Below are 10,788 nucleotides of genomic sequence, written 5' to 3'. Positions count from 1 at the left end.
TGTTAGTCTGTCTGTCTGGCGATCATATTGTCTGTCTGAATGTCTGGCGGTGTGATAGTCTGTCTGGCTGTCTGTCTCTCTGTCAGATTGTCTGTCTGACTGTATGTCTGTCTGGCGGTTTGTTAGTCTGTCTGGCTATCTGTCTATCTGTCAGATTGTCTGACTGTATGTCTGTCTGGCGGTTAGTTAGTCTGGCTGTCTGTCTATCTGTCAGATTGTCTGACTGTGTGTCTGTCTGGCGGTGTGTTAGTCTGTCTGTCTGGCTGTCTATCTGTCAGATTGTCTGTCTGTGTGTCTGTCTGGCGGTTTGTTAGTCTGTCTGGCTGTCTACAAGATTGTCTGGCTGTTTGATAGGCTGTCTGGTTGTCTGTCTCTCTGTCAGATTGTCAGTCTGACTGCATGTCTGTCTGATGTGCTCTCTGGTTGTTTAGCTCCCTGTCTTTATCCGTATCTCTGTGTGTCTGCTTCCCTCCCTCACTCTGTCTAATACGTGCGTTTGGATACCCAATCCTCTCTCTGGTCAGAACTCTAATTGTCCGTCTGTCTGCCTGCTTGTATGTCTTTCTAGATGTCGAGCTGTCGAGTTGCCAGAGTGCCCTCTCTGTCTGTCGGTCTGTGTTAAATTGTATGTGCATAGGTAACTTTGTTGTCTGTCTGTCTGCATGCCTTCAAGAGTATTTTTCTGTTTGTCATCCAGAAGCTGTTGCCTCGCAAGTAGCTTGGTGTCTAATGGACTACGTCTGGACACAAGTTCACCCACCTACGGAGAAATACCAGGTAATGTTTACATTAAGTCATTGTTAATGCTTATCTTCAGTCACTTAGCACATACACAGTTGGTGCGTGTAAAAGGCAGCCTTTTCTATTTAAAGAGCTCATACCTTTTAACAACGTGCATTTGTTCTTAAACAACCCCATATAACTTATGGCTATTCATCCAAACAGTCATTTTGTTTTATTTAAGTGCACATACCGTGTATTTTGGACATTTCACCTTGAATAAACTCGTCAAATGTTTTTAAAACAAACGTTAAGGTGCAGCCCTGCAATGTCTTGCTCACGCCACTGCTGGCCACAACGGCCTCGACAAGAGGGAGCGTTCGAGAGCCCCTTTAGAGTACATTTGCCTACTTGTCCACTGGACAAGATGTCTTGGCAGAGGTGGGAATATCCACACCCGACCCCACCACTCCCCACACGTGAGGGGCCGTTCATAAATGACGTCACGCACCTAGGGGGGGGGGGAGTGTCAGACATTTGTGGCGATGTGTGACGAGGGGGGGACTTGAGAAATGTGACGTCACATCAAAATGCGCAACTTTAAATAAATGTAGACAACACGTTCTACTTAATTAAATCGACTTTTTAATACATGTTTTCTCCTACAACATCAGAGTGCAGCGCCACATTCAATACGCACTACAATGACAATAGTTTAAAGCGATTTGAAGCATGTTTTATTTTTTTTGGAGGGGGGGCAGCTTTGTGACGTCATATTTGAGGGGGGGGTCTGACTTTTTGTGACGCCGTGTGACGAAAGGGGGGGGGGGGGGTAAAAAATCGTGCAAAACAGCGTGAAGTCATTTATGGACGGCCCCTGACCTGCCGATGGACTAACCGTGATGGAAGCCGTTCATACTGCTGGGTGGACAGAGGTGGGGAGAATTAAGGAACTGCCGAGCCAGGAGGTCAAACTGGTGACCTCTGGATTGCAAGTCCAGTGTGCTGAGCAACACACCTCAGCAGGTGACGTCCTGCTCTGATTGGCCGTTCGGTGACGATCCATGCGCTGCTCCCTGCGAGGGTTCTCAATGGGCGTTACGTTGTCGTGCGATGCGACTGTGATGGCAATGTTGACAGGGCAGAATAAGTAAAGCAATTGAGAGTTGTAAATAAGCATGTCATTCGTGTTTGGCCGCTGTCCGTGGGGTGACGCGGAATGCACGACATCAACAATGACGACGTATGTTAGGGCAGAAGAGAGCCCGGGTGCGTGTTCCGGTTCTGACACTGCAACAGGCACCCATTCTGCGATCTGGAAAACTCAGGAAGTAGAAAAGCAAGAGGCAAATGGGAAGATAGAGAAAGGGGAAAGAGTGTGAGAAAATCGGGGCGAGAAGAAGGTAAACTCGAGCGTTTCGACGACAAGCACGCAGCGGTTAACGGGAGGAGAGCGAATCCTCCGATGCACATACGATTAGCAAGCCCCTTGCGACGACGACGACGATGACGACCGGGCGCCGCGCGTTCTTTTGTGCTCGCAGCGAAGACTGCTGCATGTGCCGCGGCGGCGAGAACGCCGCTCTTCACCGCGGCTGAGATGCGGTGCACCACAACCATATGCGGACGCTGACACGAGCGCGGTTGGCACGAGATGCTAGGGGGATGCACGTGGCGCGGGAACAAACGCGCCACGGAAATCCACATGGCACACGAACCCACGTGGCGGAGCCTTGAGATGGGGGCAGTTTGTTCTATTTCTGCGCACGCGCGCGCCTGTGTAGCGGCCACTTGTTTGCGTCCGTAACGGTGGTTTTCTTAGTGACGCATACTCTTAGTTCTTTCGGTAATGTCACGTGTGTAAAAAATGAAACGTCGTGATTTTATTGTTTTTTTATTAATTTTAATTTCATTTTTTTTTACCTACGTGACTTTACCGAAAGAACTAAGAGTATGAATCCTTGCAGTCACGAAAGCTTCAAATCTAGAATTACTTCGGGACGGTGCAGGCCACGATCCCTTCTTGGGTTGATGAAAACCGTTGTACCACGTTGTGGAAAGTCTCAACAGGGGTAATCCTGTCGAGAGGCTGGTGCCGGTCATGGAAATGTGACATTTCCACCACCGATTTCGAGCCACAAACGCATGTGAACGATGCCTACTCTTCGTTTGGAAGGCACACGAGGTTTTTCTTACTTGGAATCTCGCAGCCTGAAATATACGCGATGTATTCCATGTCATCATCATCATCATCATCGTCACCATCATCAGCCATGATCGATCTACTGCTGAGTGAAGGCCTCCTCCAAGCTGTGTCCCACCTCTCACAATCCTGTGTTGTAATGATCCACCTAGCACCAGCACGGGATGATTTAATCGTTCAGTCCGTATGAATATCTCCTTTCCACCTCCAGCTCAGGACCACCATGAACACCTACCAAAATGCTGCTTTATAAAGGGATACATTTTGACTGTGCGAATGCATTTTCTGCACTATTCATGAAAAACATCACGCCTGCAAAATGTGTTTTTTCTTACATGTACATACTGACTGTTACTTTTTTTGGCAACATATGTAACAAACAAGATGCTGGGTACATTGGCATACTCTTCTATTCCCGCCAGACATGTGGGAGTTACTCACACTTTACCCCACCACGATACACGACCTGCCCTTCGACTCACTTGCCCACGCCGCGAGATGGAACCAGCAACCTCTGGGGTGCAAGTCCAGGGTGCTGACCATCGCTAACCATAGCTGGCCATTACCCTTCATTAATTCCCATACCACTGCCATATGTCCACTGTTGAGCAGGGTGACGCAGTACACGACCACATATGAAACGTTGCCTTGGAAATCAATCTGGAGACAGAGCTGCATTCTCATCACGACTGGCTCAGTTCTCTGACATCAGTATTGTCTCCCGGAGCCAACCAGCAGAAACCTCACGAGCAAACATGTCTAAGGGATTTTGCAGAGCATATGAAATGCCCAGAGGGAATGTATTGTTGCAAGCGGAGTAGCCTGTCTCAAAGGATAAACCAAACCGCTTGCTTTTTTTACCACATTATCAAACCAACATCGATCAATTCAATGCGCCAAATGAAAATCTGCTTCCCTGAATACAAAGCCTGCTGTTAAATCGCAGCTCCCAGCTGCAGGTTGATATATAATCATTACAGTTTTCAAATCCTCCCCTTTTGTACGCTGGGATCCATCGACTAAAATAGTGCAGCTTTGCAAAATGCACCACGCATCGTGAAGTGCCAACAGGCTTTGGGGGAGGCCTTCATGCAGCAGTGACTTGGTTACGGCTGCTGCTGCTGGTGGTGATCATGAAGTGGCCTGGGTCACGGGTCTCCCCCACCTCCCCCCACCTCCCCCCACCTCCCCCACCTCCCCCCACCTCCCCCCACCTCCCCCCACCTCCCCCACCTCCCCCCACCTCCCCCACCTCCCCCCACCTCCCCCCACCTCCACCCACCTCCCCCCACCTCCCCCACCTCCCCCACCTCCCCCACCTCCCCCCACCTCCCCCCACCTCCACCCACCTCCCCCACCTCCACCCACCTCCCCCACCTCCCCCCACCTCCCCCACCTCCACCCACCTCCCCCACCTCCACCTCGTGAATGGAGGTGAGTGGATTCCAACGCGGGTGAGCGTTCGCTAGAGGGCGCTATGGTGGTATGCGTTGTTCTCGGAAGGACTCTTTAAAATCTCACATTAAGAGAGCGCTGCAGAACAAATGGCCCAAGGCGTATGCTTACAGAATAACAGTGGTTTTGTGTGTATGTTTTCGTGTTGCAACTTTCACTTTTACACGGTCGAATGGAAAGCTTGCCTGATTTATGCGATGGCCCTTCTCATGCCACATCCCTTCTTACTCAGTGCCGGATTATCCTAGTAGCAAAAGTAGCTACATATGGCTACGGGCCCCGCACTTTCACGGGTCCTGCGCTGAATGTTTTTAAGCTATTAATTTCGGTTCAGTGATTATGCACTTGCTCTATTATTATAGTACTATACCGCCTTCAACTTTTATGAACGACTCTGTGTTTAAGGTTAGCGATTTGTCGTATTATCTGGCTGTATTGCAAATGAAAAAATACAATTACGGTACTCTAGTTAAAAATGTGTGTGGTTTAATATTTTCGTTTTTTTATGTAGGGCCCCTTTATTACATATGCTACAGGCCCCGCACTCTCTTAATCCAGCACTCTTCTTACTGCCGAACATCTGGTTCCACGACTGCTCTCACTGCCAGTTGTGCATCCTTGGCCGAATGCATGCGCAACCACCTTCAATGGATTAATATGCCTGCTTAGCTCAAGACGGATGTTTTGTTTGGAACAAAATAAAAAAACAAATGGCTCTGAGTGTTTGGACAGATGCTGCTGGGGAGGTTTTTTTATATTTGTATACGTACATTTTCCAGTTTTTTGGGTGATCGTTCAGTCTGTTGGGCGCTGCTCTACTCGTAAGGGACTGCCTTCAGGAAGATTGCTTTTCCTTAGAGCGTCTCCTCTGGGTGCATTACACTGGCAAAGTCCGGTTGCAGGAAGCGAACGGAAAGTATTTTCGTGGACCGATCCAAATCTCTCAAAAATTATACACTTAACATTCGGAAGCTTGTATAAAGCTGGATGCTGTTGGTGGCACCACAACTCGAGCTAATGCTGTTGCTTTCATGCATGCACAGCACGGGTCTTGGGCAGATACATTTTCCTGTATGGGCTCAACAGTCAAACGAACTAACACGTATGTCATCGTAGGCACTGTTATGATTCCTACTCGATTTTTGGTGTCTTGATTGCTAAACTTTGGGTTGTGAGAAATTATTTTACCACTGACCGGTGAAATGAAACGCATTCAGGTCACCCTTGCAAAGTATACAATGCAGTGTCGTGAGTCTCAGATGGTTAATTCCATCTCCTGATTTTATAATGGTTACAATATTATTTGTGTGCAGGTAGCGACCTGGCCACAAATGATAGCTGAACGAATTGGCTTATCACGTGGAAATGTGTTCCAGCCAAATACTCTAAACGCAACTTTCTAAATGTGGAGGGAAAAATCGGAGGGCCCCTGGAGACAAAGCCACGTGACCACGGGGAGAACATGCAAACTCCAAATATACATGAATCAGAGTTGGGATGGAACCCACGATTTTTTGCATACGTGAATCTGTGCATGAAGAGGATACTTGGAATACCATGGCAGGATAGGAGAATAACGTTTGTAAGATTAAAATATAACCTGTCGGAAAGCATTGTAGATTAAATCAGAACACGGAGGTTGCAATAGGTGTGGGACACATGCGCAGGAGGGCAGGTTACTGAGGCATGCATCGTGGTTTATTTCAAGAAGTTAGTGGCCAAGCAAAGACCTCAATTCAGCCAGTGCGGTATTTTAAGAGCAGACTTTGGAAGTCAGATGCCAACTGTATGAGAGAAGAGATCTGGCAGAAGGAAGGAAGTGATGGCAAGGGGACGGAAGGCATCTGTGGCATAATCACAATGACTTCTTGATCTGACGCGAAACATACTTGATACCGAGTGAAGTTTTTTTTCGCCCTGAGTGAGTACCGTAATGAACTACAATATTTTAAGAACAATAATAATAATATCCATTATTATTCATCACAGCTGAAAGCACCCTCTGATTTTCCACATGGCCACGTGGTTGGGCACATTGCGATGGTCATTGTGCCGAGTTTGCTACACCAGTGTGTGTGTTACCCTCTGCTTCCGCTACTAAGCAGTGATTCATTGCAACAACAAAAAAAGTGCCGCTTTCCCAAATAAGCATATTCCCCTTTTGAGCTATTTAATCTGGTTCGTGACCACAGAGCTCTTTCCTCAAAAGTATAAGACGTGTTTTTGTTGGGCTTGCCTACTGAGAGTGCCTTCCTGGTTTTTTTTGTGGCTTTCCAAAAACTACGTGAAAAAAAAAACACTCCGACTTCTTATAACTTAGTCTGGCAAACCATGGGTGTGGCTAGATTGTTTAATGGCTTCAGGCGGGCTAGATGTCTGCTTGGCCGAATTCATGAATGGTTGGGTGGGTGAGTGACTGGCTTGTTGGCTGGTCGCTCTGATGGGGTGTATAACACTGCAGACCACAATGGTGCTGCAGTCTGCAACCTGGCGGCTTGACTAAGTAAACATGCGTTTAATATTTGCTTTTTTGAGCCACTGGTGACCAGGTAGCCAAGATTCTTGAATATATTGCACATTTATATGTTGACATATTTATTAATTTGTTTGATTAATTCATTGGAGAGGGGGGGGGGGTGGGGGGTGGGGGCCCTGCTACACACAGTGTATGGGAGCGGGGCCACCAGCCAGCGCTCGAACACAGTCCTGTGACTGTCCCCGTGCGCAGGCACCCAGCGGTGGTCCCGGCGTCATTACGCACCCGGTGGGGCCCAGCCCAGCTCGTGACGACACAACGAAAAGCACAACCCTAACAACAATACCGACCTGCTCATTATAGACATCGTAAGCAGAAAATACCTCCGTCTGCCTCCTTCTCCCCCCCACTTTCTCTCTTCTCCCACCCCCACAGGCTTTTCGCTCCCCGCAAGTAAATTAAGCTACTGGCCGGGTCGCCACTGCATGCATTCGTATTATATGTGTACCTTGTGTGTACCCACCGCCCCGTCTTGCCAACCCCCCGAATTGATCTGTGCAATGATTATTTTCTGTAATCTGTCCGCGAGTATAAGAGGAGTCACCCTGCAAGCGGTGGGACGTTCGTCCTATTATCGGAGACAGTTGAGCAGATGGGTCACTGAAGTAGCCTCCCCACGGGAGCGCTCGTTTGAGCCTATTATCCGAACCTCTAGATGAAGATTCTGATTCTGAGATAAGCAGAGGGATAGGAAGTGGTGGCAAATTCATCCTGTTTTCCATGTTGATCCGCACTTTACTACGTGGATTTAAAAGAGAGAGTAATTGGTCTTAAGAACACAGATAACAGGATTTTCCCATAGCGCCCGCACACACACTCAGGTGACAGGATTTTTGCTCTTTGTAAATGCGTCCTCCGCCTCTGTCTGCCACTCATATTTGGACTCGACATTGTTCACGAAGTGCCTTTAACCGCACAGTAAAAACCTCTCAAGGCGACTTGAATTGTTTAAACAATTGAAGCATGAAATGCAAAGCACGGTTCACGTGCTCATCAAGTTGCAATTCGCATTTCATTCAGATCTCTCGCAGAGGGGCGGCAACCCTTCCTGTTGGAGAACGGCCCACAGGAGTGGATATCACAGAGTTACCTCCGAAAAATCCCATCAAACGACCTTCAGTCCGCACAGCAGATGGCAGCACTTCCCCACCTGCTCTGCATTTGAAAGTGCTGTTCATCGACTCAACCCAAACAAACCTCTGGAGTCGATGGAAAGATGGAAAATGCCACTGTATGGTTGTGCTCTATAAACAGTACAGGTAGTCCCCGACTTACGATGGTCCGACTTACGATAATTCGATCTTTCGATGGCGATAGCGATACGACAAAATTGTAAAATATTTTACATTTCGCGCGGCAGGCAAACACAGCAGCGTACGAGGTACGATACTGTACGTTGGGACGCTGCCGGTGATGTACCGTACGCATATAGTTTATACAGTACGGTACTGTAAATTGCTCTGTTTTGCTAAATTATCACCATTCTTTAAGACTCCTGGGTAGGCTAGGACATTTACGATATTTTCGACTTACGATGGGGTCGTCGTAACGCATCTCCATCGTAAGTCGGGGACTACCTGTATTGTTATTAATTTGTTCACGTAAGCACTTTGACTTGTGATAATCATGCAAAGTCCTCTATTAACCCAGACGAGCCCCACTGAGCGTCAATACTTGTGTTTTTATAGAAGAGGCTGAATCGTCATGTTCAGCCAATTCCCATATTCATGTTTCTTTTGGCGTATAATATGAGCGTATTTCTTAATGCACTACTTATATATAACCTTTCCTCGATGATGTAACATTTGGCGATGACTACCTCTGCGTATATTGAATTACAACATAGTCCGCTGCTTAAAATGTATTACAATTCAGTTCGTATGCAGTTCAAGCAACACATACATATTTTGTAATAGAAAAATATGATGTAATAATGCTGCATTGCAATATTGCAACCAAGATATTATTACGACTGTAAATAAGCTGGTCCGAAATCCAATTCAGTATATTTGGCTGCTCAGCGAAAAAAGTGAATGCCACATGTGCATTGTTCAAATCAAATCACAGTGATGGCTCACCACAGAATTCATTACAGAGTTAGTGTTGAAAGAGATCACTAAATTGATTGAATTGGCCATATTTTTACTATTTATTTTAGCTTCTCTGACACTTTGGCAGAGAGTAGATCATCACTGCGCTTTGTGCCCCAGCCAAATCTCCCCAACCCAGAGGAAAATAGGAATCCCTGCTGCTATTCTGATGCGATCACTTTGTAATATAATGTAAACCACACTAATTACAATGTCTGTGTGCCAAAAAACCTCGAAGGGATCAATTAAAGGGGCATGATTTATCCGCAAGTTGAACAAAGATCAAGTACCATGCCAATAAAAATTGGAAAAAAAACACCACAAATTAAATATGCACATGTGGGGGGCATTCTGCTGTGGTTAAGAATCCTTGATTTAACCATTGCAAACGGTGTGATTTCAAATTCTGGCATTAGGGATCGCTCAGCTCATCATCAATCCTCAAGGGTGGATAAAACAAGGACCACTTTGTGGAAAGGCAATAAGTGATTGTCTGGTGGATATGCCGGCATACAACATCGGATTGTGGAATTTCCATGACTCGATTGGAACCACCATCGTAAATAAGCACCACCATATTCGCGTGTGAGTTGAGAGATACTGACTTTGAGATGAATTGTATTTTTTCATTGTGTGCCGCCGCAGATGCCACTTCAGCGAAAATACATGATTTGTGCTGTACAGATAAAAACTCTGTTTATCCATGACCCGAGTTATCCGTAAATTGGTGTATCTGGGGCAGGAAAAACCCGATTGTCTCTTCCAAATCTCCAGGTAGTGTGGCCATCCAAATATCCGGGACCGGGACCACGGTGAAATTGAGTTATTGATAATATTTCTCCAATTATCTAGGATTATCTGTGGTCACGCCCCCTGGTCAGGAACCCGGATATTTGGAACCGCAATACCCATGCCCCTGTTTACCCTGGATGGACGGAGTTCGCCTCTACTTCTATGCTCCCCCACATCTATGCTGCCCAGCCGTCAGCAGCTCGTACTGACCAGCGCGGTGAAGCGTGGTCAGATAACAACCCCCATGACCCACGAGGGATGGGGAGGCCCTCATCTGGCAGTGGATGGTCAAAGTTACTGTACATGTACATATTCCCTAACCCCTAACACTATATTCCCTACATGGAAAGTGTTTAGTAGTTCAACCTTATTAGAGATGATCAGTGCAATATAAGGCTATTATTACCCTACGTGCCAATTGGGTGTGGATCTCACAGCATGTAGAAATCACCATTGCTGGGTCTGCTAACGACCTGCTCGTGATGGCAAGGCCACAAATGCAGCTTCGGCACTGCCTCTTCCAGAAGCAAGGCCTCAGCAGTTTAATGTTGCATTGTAACATTCACTCCTCAAGCTTAATTGCCAGGTAGGGTACAAGGCATTCCAACCCAGCCTCAAACAGTTTTCTTACCCCCACCGTTCACGTTAGGGCACTTATTGCAAACTGAGAACAACGGGCAGAATTATGCTTTTATGTTAGAGCACAACAGGACCCAGATGTTATGGACTTCATAGAGACAAGATGTAATTCAATAACGCAGTGAAATGATTAAATGAGCAGCGGGTGCAGTCTTGTTGTTAGCTCGGCCGCGCAGTTGCGAGAGCAAACGTTCGACTGCGCGATAGTCAGGGAGGTCATGAATTCATATCTCGGTCGGAGGTCGACTCAGCCATTCATCCCCCCGGGTTCAATATAAACGAGTGCTTTCCTCATGGCTAGTCACTGGTGGTCATATTGTTGGAGAGACTGTGGCCCTTGCTTTTGGAATGTG

At 47.0% G+C, this 10,788-nt stretch overlaps 1 protein-coding gene across 1 annotated transcript in view; it reads left to right on the top strand.

The window, feature by feature from the left end:
• Positions 1-697: 697 nt before the first annotated feature.
• ZNF469 (zinc finger protein 469) overlaps positions 698-10,788 on the top strand; it is a 64,132-nt gene continuing 54,041 nt past the window's right edge. The window contains exon 1 of the mRNA XM_078606612.1: positions 698-777. The gene's annotated coding sequence lies outside the window, so the exon portion shown is untranslated. The remainder of the gene's footprint in view (positions 778-10,788) is intronic.

The sequence above is a fragment of the Lampetra planeri genome, chromosome 26, assembly GCF_965212315.1.
Source record: "Lampetra planeri chromosome 26, kcLamPlan1.2.h2, whole genome shotgun sequence".
Lineage (NCBI taxonomy): Eukaryota > Metazoa > Chordata > Hyperoartia > Petromyzontiformes > Petromyzontidae > Lampetra > Lampetra planeri.
This window is presented reverse-complemented; position numbering and strand designations above follow the sequence as displayed.